This window comes from Apium graveolens, chromosome 6, assembly GCF_009905375.1.
Source record: "Apium graveolens cultivar Ventura chromosome 6, ASM990537v1, whole genome shotgun sequence".
Classification (NCBI taxonomy): domain Eukaryota; kingdom Viridiplantae; phylum Streptophyta; class Magnoliopsida; order Apiales; family Apiaceae; genus Apium; species Apium graveolens.
The window spans coordinates 120,764,948-120,778,492 of record NC_133652.1 but is presented as its reverse complement, the minus strand read 5'-3'; the positions used below and the strand labels follow the sequence as shown (position 1 = coordinate 120,778,492).

General features: G+C 36.8%; 2 long non-coding RNA genes across 2 annotated transcripts; both read left to right on the top strand.

Annotated features, from left to right (window-relative positions):
• The first annotated feature begins 597 nt into the window (after window positions 1-597).
• LOC141663729 (uncharacterized) lies at window positions 598-3,635 on the top strand. Its single transcript, XR_012551613.1, has 3 exons — window positions 598-694; window positions 1,557-1,601; window positions 3,417-3,635. It is a non-coding gene; the product is annotated as an uncharacterized LOC141663729 (long non-coding RNA).
• A 6,441-nt stretch (window positions 3,636-10,076) lies between these two features.
• LOC141668491 (uncharacterized) lies at window positions 10,077-13,334 on the top strand. The gene is made up of 4 exons (XR_012553074.1): window positions 10,077-10,170; window positions 10,292-10,369; window positions 11,232-11,276; window positions 13,092-13,334. It is a non-coding gene; the product is annotated as an uncharacterized LOC141668491 (long non-coding RNA).
• Window positions 13,335-13,545: the final 211 nt, after the last annotated feature.

Here is a 13,545-nt window from a genome sequence, read left to right as displayed (position 1 = left end):
AAACATTTTTTATTAACATGGAGGAGGCATTTACCAGGTTTAGGAAGGAGTACATCACAATTCTTGGAAGCAATGCTAAGGTGCTCACTCCACAAAAAGTTTATGATGCCATCACAGAAGTCTAAAAAGCTCAACTTCAATTTTATTGGCAAGACTATAGAACAGACTCTGGATGGTCATCAAGGTGAATTCAAGGAGCTGGTGAACAAGAGAATTGATGAATTGATGTCTACATTGAATGACATGAAGACCAAATACATCAAGCTCTCAAACAAACTTCAATCTCTCTCACTCACACCAATTGAAGAGAGTATCAAGAAACTCAGGGACTCCTTCATTGCACTTCATAATATGATCTAACAACAAATCAAAAACAACAATGACAGCAAGGTCAAGTTGGATCATCTATACAAGGCTATATTTGAACCATCTGCATTGGTCATGGAGGAAGTCAAAAATGCAGTGCTAAATAATCTTGGTACATCTCTTTCATGGGTAAGCTTCGTACCAAATTTCAGCCTCAAATTAATATTTTTCAATTTTATAAAAATGTTTGAATGAGGTGTTGAAAGGTAACTCCGAAATTTTAACTTGTTTCTTGGTTTTGTTTCTTAAGGATCTAGCCCTTCTAAGTGTTTTCTAAGAAAACCAAGCCTCAATAATCCTAGCACTAACCTTCCTAGTATCCAAGAAGGTATAACTTTTAACCCTTTAAGGTTTTATGGTTGGATTTAAGAGTTATGTTTGTTGTAGTGTTAAGATCCAAAGGATTGTGTTTGTTTGAGTTTGTATTGATTATGTTCTTGCTAAAGACTTGAGATGTTGAGTTGTAATCCATGTATGTGGTACTAGATAGAGCATATAAGGTTCATGTGGGTGGATCTTGAGAAGTACTTGTGTTTATGATGGTTATAGGTAGTGATTGTGTTAAGATCAAGTAGTAGAAATTGAGTTTGGGCATTCTTGCACTTGATCTGTTTTCTGCAAGACATTCGGCCATGAAAATGGTTAAAATTTGAAAACCACTGGCAATGACTAGATAGATATTGTTTTATAGTTTCTATACATGTGTAGATCATCATGAAGAGATTTACGGTTTAGGAGTTATGGTCGTTTTAGTGTAAAACATTTCTGCGATTAGCCAACTGCACTTAAGTCCATTTGCATGGTGATTTTAAAGGACTTAACATAATTTTGAGATTCTGGAAAAATTATGAAAAATGGATATGACAGTAGAGAAGACTGTCCAAAAAGAATCTTGGGAAAATATTAATTTTTCGATTTTATAAAAATATTTTGGTAAAGCGAGCGCAAGCGAGAAACGCATAAAAAACCTAGTTTTGACGAACATTTTCTCACGTTCGAGCTTAAAACTCGAAATGGACTTTCTAAAGCGAACGATCGATTTCAAAACCCGACCATGTTATAAAGTGAGAATATAAGTGTTGAGAATGTGACAATCGGAGATTCGTTATACCTGAGTAGTTGCGAAAGTTGCTTAATAAAAGCGAGACGTTAATCGCGTACTAACTTAGACCGTTGGTTTTTGTTTATAGATCGCCAACCAAACACCAGAGACCATACCACTTCGATTACTCGAGGCAAGTTTTCGAAACCCTATCTCATACTATCCATGCTATATATATACTGTTGTGATATTGATGCCATGATTTACAGTTCAAATATATATATGCTTGTCTATGATATCCATGCATACGAATTATGCGATTGTTTACGAAAACAAATTTCGTTTTACACGAGTATGAGAAGTTGAAACGTATTTCAAATATAATATATGATAATGGGAGTTGAAGATATTTTAATAACGATTTAATTCCGGAGAGAGCCGGACGCGAAAGATTTCTATTTCGATAAACAAAGTACGTTCGCGTAATATATATATCAAGCGAACGATTGAGATTTTGACTTAAACTTCGAGAAATATTGGTTTATTCATTTAAGGGACACCCTTACTTGATTGATTATTTTATAAAGCGATATTTAAGGGATTATTAAATATCCAGAAAGTATTTAAAAATATACTGAATAGTTTATAAATAATTTCACGTTATTTAATAAAGATTTAACTATTCAAAGAGCAATTATAGGATACCAAATCATGTTTTGATTATTTGATTAAGGTGTCTCCATTCGTTGGACCTTATTCACAAAATATTTTGTATTTAAGGTTTTTATTAATTCATTGAACCTTAATTAGAAATACTTTGTACTTAAGATTTTATCAATTCATTAAATCCCTCTTATATAATTATGAGACCTTAGATATTTAATATCTTTGGACTTCTAAAAACTTATTTAAAAATAGACATAATTCTCAAAGGTACTTTGTAAATTATTCAAAACTCTTGAAAGAGATTAATCATTTGAAACGTATCAAAACCTTAGGGAACTTAGTCTAGAAGCATAAGAGTTTTGCTTCCTCGTTCAATAAAGAACAAGTGAGTAATATATGTGTCACCCTACTACAAATAGGGATTTGAAAATGATTTTAAATTCAAAACTCCGACAACGCCCAAAGATCAATTGAGTTAAAAGTGATGAATAAATCATCTTATTTAGAGGTCAACTTTTAACGACCTATTCCTTCGAAAAAGGATTTTGAGCAAAAGATATAATTGTTTTGGGACTGGAATGTGGCATGCCCGGCACGGAGTGGTGTCGGGAAGTGACCAAGCGCGGAGTGGCGCATTATGCAAGCGTGGAGTGGCGCATTGTACGGTTATATGGTCTATGTGACCATTGACTTTCGGACTTGCACGATAATGGGAAACCACCGTGTAGTGTCTTGATGAGCCCAAAGGTGGCTAGGTTTGTATTCCTTCTACTAGTAGAGAAAATTTTGTATTCGGCTGATCACCGATACGTGGTTTATTCCAGTATAGTCCCTTTCTTCCATTTTGGAAAAACTGTTGTGAAATATACAACAGAGAGCCGATAAGGCTGAGTTTTAAACAAGGATATTGATGAATATATATCAAATCCATTTGAGAAATCTGCCGATAAGGCTGAGTTTAAATAAGGATGTTGATGATTATATATCAAATCCATTTGTGAAATCTGCCGATAAGGCTGAGTTTTAAATTGGGATGTTGACGAATATATATCACACCCATATGAGAATCTTGGTTCGAGTAACATCTTGAGATTTTGAAATAAAATGAGTACGAGTATAAAATGATTTTGAGAAAGAGATGAATACAAGTATTCATTGGATATACTATTGTAGTTGATTTTGAGAATATTATAAATTTGATAAGCATATAAACTTTCAGAACGCTTTGGAGATACAAAGTATAATTATTGGTTTTATTTATCCTTACATACTTAAATATGGGGATATATACCTTGCTGAGCTTTAATGCTCACCCTTGCTTTTATATATCATATCACAACAGACTACCAGCATGGATCAGACCAGGACTGCTGTCCTTAGGCGGGTAAGGAACGCTCGTGAGTTCCGTAGGCTTTTTGTGCGCCAGCCCCGTCAGGTAGATAAGTGGAAATGATTTATTTGATAATGTTTCCAAGCATATAACCTGTGTGTATGTGAGTTTGAATAAAAGGTCGAGTAATATTGTGAAAAGAGAATTATTTAATTAATAAGTGATCGTAACGACCCGAATTCACGACCTTGGATTTGGGGGTGTTACAGAATTGGTATCAGAGCCAAAGGTTATAAGTCTTGGAAACAGTAAAAGTAAAATGGGTAGATTGAGGATCTAAAAGTTAACAAGAACTCTCATCGAGTTCGTAGTCGGATTACTATGGAGTAGTCGCGACGGTAGTACCCAAGGGGACCTTAGCCTTAAGAGTTGAGGCATTGGTTGAGTTATTAACAGTCGATTGAAAAGCCAACATTAAGGGAAGAGAATGAGTTGTAGCACTCAGAGAAAAGATTTCTAAGAGTTATATGCGAAAGAGAGTCTATTGGTTAAGCCGATAGAGATTTCTAGGAGTTATGTTGAAGTGTTTACGTGAAGTGTTATACGGAAATTGATGGAATCGTTTAAGATCGACATAATGTGGAAAGGAGAAAATTGTACATGATTCTTTTATAATGTTGATATCGAAGTGGAGCTAAGTCTCCGGAGAAAGCGGGATGAAGACGATACCCCAATACCATGGGTTGATTGGAAAACCCGAGTCTTGACACTCATAGCTCTTTATAGAGTGTCCTTGAGGAGACATATTAGGCAAGAATCAAGATGCTTAATTCTTTTACTATTAAGGTTATTACGTTACCTGAATTGGTTGAAAGTATTGTTCCAATAATAAGGGTTCAATACATGACGAACATCGATTCTACCAAGAAGGGTATTCGCTATACCATTGAGGAATCTATGTCCTATAAGGAAGATTTTAGCGTGTCCCAAGATGAGAATTCTATGCGATAATACGAAATCATTTCATCCGTTAAGCCATTATGGTTCGGCACGGAAAGCGAGAATCGACAGAATAATTTTTGAAAAGTTTCATGCTCCTGCAATCAACGCAGCAAGCTCCGAACTACTAGAAGAGAAGACCAATAAGTCTGGTGCAGAATTCCAAGAGTGGGATGTCACTAGGAGCTGCGTGTATATTCTCGACAGGATGTCGTCTTTTGTTAACGCATCAAATCAGGTGCGTGGGCACAACGTTGCGAGTAACTAAAGAGGAATGAAGAATGTATTTGTGACAAAGCGAGTTATTAAGCGACTTTAACATAATGAGTAGAGACGTGAATAATGTTATATTGGTGATCTTTTATATTAGCATCAAGATGCCACCCCGACATATTTGGAAACTAGAGCAAACCCTGCTGAATTGGTAAACCAAAATAACCAAGAACACGAGGAAGTCGAATATAATGAATTCGGCTTAGAGTATTACAATGAAGAAGAAACTATGGATACTAACGAGGGGGAAGGCCAGAGAGGAAACCCCATGGACCAAATTATGAATCTTCTTCGAGAGAATTTAAATTGTCACCCTCAACCCAGGTGGATCATGTTCCAGTTACTAATGTCTTTAAGGCCTTTAAGTGGTTAAAACCCCCAGAAATTTCAAGGGACTGCTAACCTATTAAGGCTAGAGCTTGGCTGAAAGAAATGGAAAAAAGCTTTGAGATAGTGCCCATAGAAGAGACGCAAAAGACTGTGTTCACCAATTATATGTTAAAAGGAGAAGCAAATTATTAGTGGGAACCTAAAGGAACCCTGGAGACTGATGTGATTATCACATGGGGAAAAGTATTTTCCAGGTTTATGGAGGCTCAGATGGAGTTGAAGTTTCTAGAGATTAAGTAAGATAAGATGTCAGTGGCTGTGTACAAAGCCAAATTTATTGAACTGTCGAGATTCGTGCCGGAGTTTGTGAACACGAAAGAGAAAAAGGCGAGGAGATTTCAGCAAGGGCTGAAACAATGGATTCAGGACCGAGTGTCATTACTTTAGATAACAGACTATGTGCAAAAAGGCCTCGATTGTAGAGGCAGAGAGTGAGCAAAGTCAAAAAGAGGAAGAGAGCAAGAAGAGGAGTTCGGAAGCCAAGGCGGCAGAGCGATAAACAGAAGTTTCCGATTAGGACTGAGAGGGGAGTGGTGTCCCAACCCGCAGTGGGTACCAGGTTCGCCACTACCGTAGCTGGCGGAAATAGCTTTAGCGAACCGGTAAGCAAGAGTATCGCCCAGGGAGGTGGTCAATATAAGACTACGTTTCATAACCAGTTTCGGTCACCCCTACCGGATCATAAGTCATGTGGGGAGAAACATCCCGGGGTATGTAATTGGGAAAATAGCTACTGAGGTGCTTTAATTGCAACCAACTAGGACATTATTCTAGCAACTGCCCCAACCCAGCTAGGGCGTGATAGCAGGTAACCTTTTACTCAATTTGGTTACTGCAAATATTCTGTTTAATTCTGAAGCAACTAAGTATTTTATATTGCGAGATTTTTGGCCAAGTTAAAACTTAATGTGATTCCAACGCGAGAATTATTGCGAATAGAAATAGTGAATCGAGAGGTTGTTCCAATTAATGAGATTCATCTAATCTGCAAGTGGGAACTAGGAGGGAAGGACTTTAAGTTGGACTTAATTCCTTTCAGGCTGAGAGAATTTGGTGTGGTCTTAAAAATGGATTGGTTGTCGAGCAATGGTGCTCAGATTGATTATAAAGGAAAGAAAGTTAAAATCTGAATGCCTAACGGCAAGAAAATTGTGATTAAGGGTCAGCGTCAGACCCAGAAATTTTTTAATATTGCTCAAGTAAAGCAATTATTAAGGAAAGATAGCAAAGCGTATTTAGCATACGTGGCGGGTACCAAGAGAGAAGCCCCGATGTATGTGACATACCAGTTGTTCACGAGTTTGAGGATGTGTTTTCCAAAGACCTTTCAGGATTATCACCTGACCGAGAGATAGAGTTCGCTATCGAATTAGCATCAGGAACGGCATCAGTTTCAAAAAGCCCCATATAGGCTAGCCCCGATTGAAATGAAAGAATTGACTTCGCAGTTGCAAGAACTGTTGAATAAAGGAATGCTGAGACCTAATGTGTCACCATGAGGCACACCAATGTTGTTTGTCAAAAAGAAGGGCAGTAGTACGCGATTGTGCACATAGTATAGGGAACTGAATAAGCTGACTATTAAGAACAGATACCCTCTCTCTAGAATTGACGATTCGTTTGACCAACTTGAAGGAGTGACGCGATTGTGCACATAGTATAGGGAACTGAATAAGCTGACTATTAAGAACAGATACCCTCTCTCTAGAATTGACGATTCGTTTGACCAACTTGAAGGAGTGGTACACTTTTTGAAAATCGATCTAAGAATGGGATATCACCAACTGAAGATTAAAACAGGGGACAAATACCGTATTTCGCACGAGGTATGGACATTATGAGTTCTTGGTGACGTCGTTCGGGCTAAAGAATGCCCCAGTAGCTTTCATGGACTTTGTGAATCGAGTGTTTAAAAAGTATTTGGACGTGTGCGTCATTATTTTTTTATTGATAATATTTTAGTCTATTCTAAAACGGAAGAAGAACATGCGGAATATCTGAGGATAGTGGTAGAAGCATTGAGAAGAGAAAAGTTGTTTGCCAAATTCTCAAGGTACAAATTCTGGCAAAATGAAGTTCAGATCTTAGGACAATTGATGAGCAGTGAAGGAGTGTTAGTTGACCCTACCAATGTTGAGGCAGTATTCCAATGAGAAAGAATAACCACACCTACGGAAGTAGGAACTTTTTGGGAATTAACCAGTTTTATGAGAGGTTCGTACGGGATTTTGCTAAGATATCAGGACCTTTGATTAGGCCTACTTGCAAAACGGAAAAGGTTGTGTGGAATGAAAAATGTGAGGAAAGTTTTCAGGAATTGAAAAGAAGTTTGGTATCAGCCCTCGTGCTGGCATTGCCCGATGGAAAGGGTGATTTTGTGATCTATAGTGATGCGTCACATAAAGGATTATGATGCATGCTCATGTGGCATGGGAAAATGGTTGCTTATGCCTCACGACAGCTGAAGGAATATGAAGTAAGATACCCTACTCATGAATTAGAATTAGCAGTAATAGTTTTGCTTTGAAAAATTGGAGACAATATCCATACAGAGAAAATTGTGAGATCTACACTGACCATAAGAGCCTTAAGTATATATTTACTCAGAAAGAACTCAACAGGAGACAGAGGAGATGGTTAGAGTTAATGAAAGACTATGTCGGTGAGATTTTATATCACCCAGGGAAGGCCAATGTGGTGGCCGATGCCCTTAGTAGTAAAGAGAGACTCAAGATGTTGACAACGCCGGAGGAACTAGTGAGAGAACTCGAGGAGATGGAGATAGAGGTGAAGTCACTGGTAAAGGGACTGATGGACTAATTGAGATCAAATTAGAACTGGAATTGTTAGAAAAGATGGGACATTATCAGGAAGAGAAGACGAATGAAGAGCGAGAATCTTTGACTGAGAAGAAATCAAATATGAGAAAGATGAGAAGGGAATTATGAGGTATGCGAACCGGATTTGGATTCCGAATGTTCGAGAATTAAAAGATGAAATTTTACGCGAAGGACATAATTCTAGATATTCAATTCATCCTGGAGGTACCAAGATGTACCGAGATCCAAAGAAATATTATTGATGACCCAACATGAAAAGAGACGTGGCCAATTGGGTCAGTAAGTGTTTGACCTGTTAAAGAGTGAAGGTGGAACATCAGCGACCGAGGGGACTCCTACAACCCTTAGGAATTCCGATGTGAAAGTGGGAACAAATAGCCATGGATTCTGTGGTAGGATTTCCCCGAGCTAAGGCTAACCGTGATGCAATATGAGTAATTATATATCGACTGACCAAGTCAGCATACTTTCTTCCAATCAAGAAAACCTACATGGTGGATAGATTAGCAGAGCTATACATCAAGGAAATTGTGATAAGACATGGAGTCTCTGTAGCTATCGTATCTGACAGAGATCTCCGATTCAACTCCAGATTTTTTTGAGGAGCTTTCAGGAATGCTTATGAACCAAACTGAATGTGAGTATTGCATACCATCCCCAAACCGATGGACAAAGTGAGTGAATCATTCAGACATTGGAGTACATGTTGAGAAATTTTGTAATTGATTTTTAAGGTTATTGAGATGAACACCTATCTTTGATAGAGTTTGCCTACAATCATAGTTATCATGCGAGTATAGAAATGCCCCCACATGAGGCGCTGTATGGTCGGAGGTGCCATTCACCCCTTGTACTGGGATGAAGTTGGTGAAAGAAAGTTACTAGGTTCCGACTTGGTGTAAAGAACGAGGGACATAGTTGAGTTGATCAGAGGATGCTTAGCGGCAGCCCAAGACCGACAACGTAAATATGCCGACTTAGCACGAAAAGACAGAGAGTATGAAGTGGGTGACCATGTATTTTTGAAAGTGTCACCATGGGAAGGACTGATGAGATTTGGAAAGAAAGGGAAGTTGAGTTCCCGATATATGGGTCCTTTGAGATTTTGTGACAAATAGAACCGTGGTATACGAATTGGCTTTACCTCTAAACCTTGAACAGGTTCATAGTGTTTTTCATGTGCCAATGTTGAGAAAGTATAATGCGGATACCAAGAATATAGTGAAACATGAGTAAGTACTAGATCTGTCCTACATTGAGCAACCAGTTGAAATCATTGGTTGAAAAGAGCAAGTACTCAGGGACAAGAGTGTCAAGCTATTCAGATTCTTATTGAGACATCCCAAGGTCGAGGAGTCGACTTGGGAATTAGAGAGCCACCTGCGAGAAAGGTACCCCCATCTATTTGTGAGTTGATTCCGGGACAGAATCCTTTTAAGGGGGGGACACTGTAAGAACCCTGATTTTTGTAATATTTTAAAACTTCTGTGAATAGTAACTTGAGCTAATTAAGTAATACGTATGGGGATCATCATTAAATGAATAGTGGAATTTTGAGAATCCGAGATCATATTCTTGTTTATCGAGGAAAATAAGTGAATGTAAAAGCCGACGGAATTCGAAGATTCACAATTATACTACGTGTTTTCGTATCCGTAAAGAATGGCGTAGAACCGGGAATACTACGTGAAATAAATAATATATCAAGATATTTCTATGATCAAGAGAAGGAATGGAATTGGTTATAGGATTATAAGCGATAAAAGAAATCGCTACGAAACAAGTCGTTATACGTGGAAACTATCGGAATGGAACGACGATTGCATTTACGATAAATAAATGAATGAGAAATTAAATCCCATGCAAGTTGGCCATGCATAACCAAGTCCTATCTAGTAGTTAGGAGTGTAACTAGATGATTAGAAGCTAACTAAAATAGTTAGTGGAATAGTGTTGAATAGTGATGGGAGACAAACAAGTACACAAGCCATACTTCTCCCTTTTCTCACTTCACCACACAAGCAAACCAACCCATACCTTTGCCAAATTATTGTCAAATCTGCTGCATACATCCCATATATTCATTATACACTCCCACACTTTAGCCACAAAAGAAAACAACCACTTTTCCCTCACTTAAAGCTCTCCCATTTTTCATTCCAGCAGTTCAGATTTTCTGAGCAAGGGAGAAAGAAAAATTCATAACTCAAAATATACTCATTCAAATATCATGAAATTTTTACCATAGCTTCTCTATATCATGGGTAAGCTTCGTACCAAATGTCAGCCTCAAATTAATATTTTTCAATTTTATAAAAATGTTTGAATGAGGTACTGAAAGGTAACTCCGAAATTTTAACTTGTTTCTTGGTTTTGTTTCTTAAGGATCTAGCCCTTCTAAGTGTTTTCTAAGAAAACCAAGCCTCAATAATCCTAGCACTAACCTTCCTAGTATCCAAGAAGGTATAACTTTCAACCCTTTAAGGTTTTATGGTTGGATTTAAGAGTTATGTTTGTTGTAGTGTTAAGATCCAAAGGATTGTGTTTGTTTGAGTTTGTATTGATTATGTTCTTGCTAAAGACTTGAGATGTTGAGTTGTAATCCATGTATGTGGTACTAGATAGAGCATATAAGGTTCATGTGGGTGGATCTTGAGAAGTACTTGTGTTTATGATGGTTATAGGTAGTGATTGTGTTAAGATCAAGTAGTAGAAATTGAGTTTGGGCATTCTTGCACTTGATCTGTTTTCTGCAAGACATTCGGCCATGAAAATGGTTAAAATTTGAAAACTACTGGCCATGACTAGATAGATATTGTTTTATAGTTTCTATACATGTATAGATCATCATGAGGAGATTTACGGTTTAGGAGTTATGGTCGTTTTAGTGTAAAATATTTCTGCGATTAGCCAACTGCACTTAAGTCCACTTGCATGGTGATTTTGAAGGACTTAAAATAATTTTGAGATTCTGAAAAAATTATGAAAAATGGATATGACAGTAGATAAGACTGTCCAAAAAGAATCTTGGGAAAATATTAATTTTTCGATTTTATAAAAATATTTTGGTAAAGCGAGCGCAAGCGAGAAACGCATAAAAAACCTAGTTTTGACGAACATTTTCTCACGTTCGACCTTAAAACTCGAAATGGACTTTCTAAAGCGAACGATCGATTTTAAAACCCGACCATGTTATAAAGTGAGAATATAAGTGTTGAGAATGTGACGATCGGAGATTCGTTATACTTGAGTAGTTGTGAAAGTTGCTTAATAAAAGCGAGACGTTAATCGCGTACTAACTTAGACCGTTGGTTTTTGTTTATAGATCGCCAACCAAACACCAGAGACCATACCACTTCGATTACTCGAGGCAAGTTTTCGAAACCCTATCTCATACTATCCATGCTATATATATACTGTTGTGATATTGATGCCATGATTTACAGTTCAAATATATATATGCTTGTCTATGATATCCATGCATACGAATTATGCGATTGTTTACGAAAACAAATTTCGTTTTACACGAGTATGAGAAGTTGAAACGTATTTCAAATATAATATATGATAATGGGAGTTGAAGATATTTTAATAACGATTTAATTCCGGAGAGAGCCGGACGCGAAAGATTTCTATTTCGATAAACAAAGTACGTTCGCGTAATATATATATCAAGCGAACGATTGAGATTTTGACTTAAACTTCGAGAAATATTGGTTTATTCATTTAAGGGACACCCTTACTTGATTGATTATTTTATAAAGCGATATTTAAGGGATTATTAAATATCCAGAAAGTATTTAAAAATATACTGAATAGTTTATAAATAATTTCACGTTATTTAATAAAGATTTAACTATTCAAAGAGCAATTATAGGATACCAAATCATGTTTTGATTATTTGATTAAGGTGTCTCCATTCGTTGGACCTTATTCACAAAATATTTTGTATTTAAGGTTTTTATTAATTCATTGAACCTTAATTAGAAATACTTTGTACTTAAGATTTTATCAATTCATTAAATCCCTCTTATATAATTATGAGACCTTAGATATTTAATATCTTCGGACTTCTAAAAACTTATTTAAAAATAGACATAATTCCCAAAGGTACTTTCTAAATTATTCAAAACTCTTGAAAGAGATTAATCATTTGAAACGTATCAAAACCTTAGGGAACTTAGTCTAGAAGCATAAGAGTTTTGCTTCCTCGTTCAATAAAGAACAAGTGAGTAATATATGTGTCACCCTACTACAAATAGGGATTTGAAAATGATTTTAAATTCAAAACTCCGACAACGCCCAAAGATCAATTGAGTTAAAAGTGATGAATAAATCATCTTATTTAGAGGTCAACTTTTAACGACCTATTCCTTCGAAAAAGGATTTTGAGCAAAAGATATAATTGTTTTGGGACTGGAATGTGGCATGCCCGGCACGGAGTGGTGTCGGGCAGTGACCAAGCGCGGAGTGGCGCATTATGCAAGCGTGGAGTGGCGCATTGTATGGTTATATGGTCTATGTGACCATTGACTTTCGGACTTGCACGACAATGGGAAACCACCGTGTAGTGTCTTGATGAGCCCAAAGGTGGCTAGGTTTGTATTCCTTCTACTAGTAGAGAAAATTTCGTATTCGGCTGATCACCGATACGTGGTTTATTCCAGTATAGTCCCTTTCTTCCATTTTGGAAAAACTGTTGTGAAATATACAACAGAGAGCCGATAAGGCTGAGTTTTAAACAAGGATATTGATGAATATATATCAAATCCATTTGAGAAATCTGCCGATAAGGCTGAGTTTAAATAAGGATGTTGATGATTATATATCAAATCCATTTGTGAAATCTGCCGATAAGGCTGAGTTTTAAATTGGGATGTTGACGAATATATATCACACCCATATGAGAATCTTGGTTCGAGTAACATCTTGAGATTTTGAAATAAAATGAGTACGAGTATAAAATGATTTTGAGAAAGAGATGAATACAAGTATTCATTGGATATACTATTGTAGTTGATTTTGAGAATATTATAAATTTGATAAGCATATAAACTTTCAGAACGCTTTGGAGATACAAAGTATAATTATTGGTTTTATTTATCCTTACATACTTAAATATGGGGATATATACCTTGCTGAGCTTTAATGCTCACCCTTGCTTTTATATATCATATCATAACAGACTACCAGCATGGATCAGACCAGGACTGCTGTCCTTAGGCGGGTAAGGAACGCTCGTGAGTTCCGTAGGCTTTTTGTGCGCCAGCCCCGTCAGGTAGATAAGTGGAAATGATTTATTTGATAATGTTTCCAAGCATATAACCTGTGTGTATGTGAGTTTGAATAAAAGGTCGAGTAATATTGTGAAAAGAGAATTATTTAATTAATAAGTGATCGTAACGACCCGAATTCACGACCTTAGATTTGGGGGTGTTACAAGTTAGCTGAGAGGGTGAGAGATAGAAATGAAAGACATGCAAGGGAAAAAACTGAGAGGGAAGAAAATGAAAGCATATATGCTCAGGAAATTGAGATGTTTGAGCAAAGGTCAAATGAATTAAAGGCTAAGGGATTGAGCAGGGTGTGTCCAAATGGTGTGTTTCCGTATATCAAGACTCACAAGCTATTAAATTACA